A 5,000-nucleotide genomic window follows, 5' to 3' on the forward strand; every position below is an offset into this window, starting at 1 on the left:
ACTTTCGATTGCCATGGACAGACTACAACTTTAGCTTATTTCACGAATTGGGTTTAAGCAATTATAATTACAGAAATAAAGAAAAATCAAATGTTCTAATTTCTTCTGGAATATCTGCATTCGGTAAAACACACACACATACGTACATATATACATACATACAAATGGATACAGTATTTGTATATATATACATATATATATATATATATATATATATATATATATATATATATATATATATAAAATATATATATAATGATATATATATATATATATATATATATATATATATATATATATATATATATATAAAAAAAACATAACCTTGTCATATAATAAAAAATACCTCAGCGCCATGAAGTTAGTATCTCCTATTTTGACAGTTGCCATGTAGGCTATATATCCTTGTATTTACATATGAGTATTGGTTTTGGTAATCATTTCTTTTCTCTTAACAACAATGAAGGAGCTAAGATGTGTCATTCTGTACAGTCGATCTAGATTTATTTAAGACAACTATTGCATTTAACCACAAACTCCAGGAACCAAGTTTTACAATTAGTAACGCCCAAGTTGTATTCCTCGAGACGGGTGCAGTTGTAGCAAGGTAAGAAAGGGATATAATTTTAATTACAAAGAGCAAATCTTATTGTGACAAGGGATACATGAATGTTAATCAAGTGCCACAAACTTGCCCATAACTAACTTGAAAAATAAATGAAAAGAATCACTGGCTATCAACAAAGAATGGTATTTATCACTCTAATGCTGACAAGAATCCCATCAGTGGCCTTTCCAGGTACCGAAAAAAACGTCTATTTTCTCAGACCCACTTCACCCCTGGCAGCGTCCCAGACGTTTCTGCCACTTGGGCCTTCTTTTGAAGTCACCCTCACTATGCTGCTGGGTCTTGCACATCTCAGTATTTAACCTCTTCCTCATACTAGCGAGTGTGAGCATATATGTATGGAATTACTGATTTATATAACTAATGGCCCAGAGTGTATTTTACGTCTGTTGAGACGCATCGTATATTTGAATAATTTATGTGCATGTATCATATGTAGAATCTGTACGTCTAACTACAAATATTTTTACATGCGAGTACACACACGTATTTCTGTTTATTCACATACTCATACACGTATTCGTCCTTTTTTGTCAACCAATGTTCATGATTTGTTTTGAAATCTTATACGAAATCCCAGCTATAAACAATTTCAATATTCCGAGAGCATGAGATGCAGTTATCAGCACAGACTGAACAGATCAATTGCCCTCCATATTAAGTATGCAAGAAATATACTATGATCATAATTTTCCGGATGGGAAGATTTTAATTTCAAAAAAAAAGTGCCAGATGTCTCTTCATTACGCCGGTTCTCTCAGTCCAAGCCAAATTTCATTATCACCTCTTGATTATATCTACCCCCGAATTTTACTTGGTCGCCCACGCCTTCTTTGTACCTCTTCAAAGAGTATGTCCCTTCCTTCTCAGTGTTTTCCCCATCCTCTTAACAAAGACACTTGAGGAGTTCCTGCACGACAGATCAAAGAAGTGAAGAACATGGAGAAAATGCAGGTTTCTATATTTATTTTATTTGTACCATAAACGTAAAATTTGATATGCAGCGTTAAAGGCATGCTGCGGTTTCGTCCCATTCTTTGGTACCGATGTTGACTCGATGTCATCTCAAACGATTTTCATAGCTTTGTCTTTCTTTTACCTAAGTCTCAGTAAATGGTATCATAATTTCTAGCATCTTAAACTTCTGGTCAGTTCCTTTCAAAATTATCAAATAGGATTTTCTTATTCATTCTTGTTATCGTTACTTGGCCTGAAAATCAGACAGTGGAAATGGTATTAGATGAAAATAATGGTTTTGCTTTTTATTTTCTCACTTATTTTCTTAAACTGGTGTACGAACAACGAAAGCAAGCAGCGGGGTTTTACTAAAGTTTGATCTCTAATCAAAATCAAGGTAAAACGTAATTTGAGAAACATTCCCTCTGTACAGCCAAATAGAAATAATGCTGACGACGAAGGAAAGAGAAGAGGAAAGGAAAGGAAAAACAAATGGACAGTCTGACTGATCTCTGAATCCAAAGCGTACGAAAAATATTTGGCCGTATCGGATAAGGTTACGGGCCATTGCACACTCCATTAAAAATAAAATTGCTCTGCAAGCGAGTTGCCATAAATCCAGCGGGGCTGCGGTTGCCTAGATTTTCCCCGTTGTTATTATGCTCCTTTGGAAAGGAGGAGGCACAGAAGGGATGTTGATGGTGCAAACTCAGACACTGAAAAGAGGGAAACTGATGCGAAGTCGACGTATTCGCAGGGGCAGACGTGGCCGATGGGGCTGTCCTAGGAGCTACGGGGGACTGGAGACGATGACGTCAGCGAAATGTTGTCGTCACTTAATTGGTCGAAGGCCTGTTGTCAAATTCTTGTCCGGTTTCCGCGGAGTCAAACGCTTCCTTGAATTCTCCACGTTATTTTATTCGGAAATTTGATGTCGCTTTATTATGAATAACACTGTGACTCTAGACTCTGCGTGAAGAGTAAATAAATTGTGGTTATGTCTTCACTTGTGCTCGTGCGCAAGTTAAGCGGGTATCTCAAAAATGGGTGAACGGATCTTGTGAACTGAGGGTGAAAGCATTTACTAAGTAACTCCCGCTAGATGTTATCTTCTGGCTATCCTATAAAAGATAAACGCTTCGGTCCAGAATAACACATCCAGTATCTATTTCTAATAATATAATAATAATAATAATAATAATAATAATAATAATAATAATAATAATAATAATAATAATAATAATAATAATAATAATAATAAGAAGAAGAAGAAGAAGAAGAAGAAGAAGAAGAAGAAGAAGAAGAAGAATTGTGAGTTCATTTGGTAAATGTTGAGTTATCCTGGCGAAGAAATGCTGTAAAATGCGCGCTCTTCTTGCCCAAAACATTCTTATTATTTGAACTTTGCTGTAAAAAATTTAAACCACTTTCAATATAATGTATTCAAATTTGAATCCCAAAATGACAATGATGGTGATAATGAAAGTTCGAAAGCAACACCTGTCGCCGCAGTACAAGTTGCGGAGAGATTTGAAAGTAGGAAACATTACATGTGTGTATATATATGTGTGTGTGTGTGTGTACTTATACATACTTTATATACATACATACACACACATATATATATATATACGTGTGTGTGTGTGTATGTGTGTGTATTTATATTATTCCAGCAGTTAACAAACACTTCCGCCATAATTTTCCGTGAAGTTGCAGAATTTTGCAAATAATAATTTGTCTGCATTTGACCTGAAAAGGTATGTACATTAACATTTCTCTATTTTATTTTGTAGTGATATTACATATCAAGCATTATTTCGTTGAAAGTTCTGAAATTATAAAATTCCTTTGTATTCTTACTAGAATCACAAGGGTATTCTTTCTTAAAAATTTATTGTAAAGAAATTTTTAAACATTTTTTGTTCAATTTTACATAGGTGTTCTCTTTTACAGCTATGCTCAGATATGAGGCGACAAGAATCTTTTTGCATCGTCCAAAATCTCAGATTCAACGTTACGTTGCCAAGTAGTGTAAACCTTTTTAATTAGTGTCATACATGTAGACAAGTTTGCGATTCACAGCTAGCACTATTTTCTCTATGGTTATATAAATATGATCCCTTTTTGTGCATTGGTATAATTCGTAACCTGTGTGATTTGAACTGTTTTTTTTTTTTACATTGCTTAGCTCAAAGCACGGTGTTATAAGGTTAGCGGTGCCGTCAGTGACAGCCCGCTTAACATGCTCGTCGGGCTGGTCAACATAACTACCTCTTCAGCATTATAGCAGTAGACTTAGTAAGCTCAACAGCCATAACAACATTTTCAAAATAAGAATATGAATTACTACAAGTTTTCTTTGAATGTGGAAGTTTTAGGCTGTGTTCAAGCTGCCTGTATGTTGCAAGGTGATTTATAGGCCCAAAAAATAATCTAAACATTCTGAGATGCAATCTCTGTTACTAAAGAATTTATTTATAGAGATTACCTGTTCTTTGAAGAATAAAAGATGGTGATGATTTTAATTATATGGAGAAGATGGCTACTAATCAAAATATCTATTAGTATTAATATCAAGGTCTATGGAACTCTTGTTTTCTAACGGGCTTAAAATATTATTTTCTTAAAAGTCTTCCTGCTCGCTTTTGTTGTATAATTAATTCATTCATAAGGTAACTTGAAATGCAAGAATGTGTAGATAACTTCATATACTTTCTGGACAGAATTTGTGAATATAGAGGTGTGAATACTAAGTGTAATGTATTTATAGTAAGTGAAGAAATCTAACACACCTAGGCCTAGGAACAAAACATTGGCTTTAACAAAAGAATAATTGCATAGGCGAATATTTGCCATAATTTTGAAATGGTTAAGAAGTCTAACTTAAATAATTTTATTTTTATGAAAATCCAGATATTCCTCTAACAAATGTAAAATAAATGGTATCAAGGTAATTTCATTGTTGCTACTCATTGTAGACTTATGTTACACCAGCCAGTTCTTGTTGCGCCGCCACTCTTGTGGTTGCGTCACACAAGCTCCGCTCACCCGTTAATATCGGTGGATGCATTCTGCTTTTGTATTTCATTACTTACATTTTTTCAGCGTTGATGCGTAAAAACAATCAAATAGGACTATTCCTAATTTTATGGTTGCATTGGAAGCAATATTAATGTTATGACAATTTTTTCCGTTTTTTTTTATTATTCTAACATTTGATGATGACTTCTTTGTCAAATGCATCGGCAACGAGTGAACGAAAGTTTTGAAAATGTTTCATAACTGTTTTGCCAAAATTTGGCTGCACGTGATGTTTTCTTACAGTTTAGAAATATATGACAGATTTCACTCTTATGAAACATATGGCCTCATTGTATGCAATAATCGTGTTATCACATGGAAATAATAGATAAAT

This window comes from Macrobrachium rosenbergii, chromosome 24 (assembly GCF_040412425.1).
Source record: "Macrobrachium rosenbergii isolate ZJJX-2024 chromosome 24, ASM4041242v1, whole genome shotgun sequence".
NCBI classification, from domain to species: Eukaryota; Metazoa; Arthropoda; class Malacostraca; order Decapoda; family Palaemonidae; genus Macrobrachium; species Macrobrachium rosenbergii.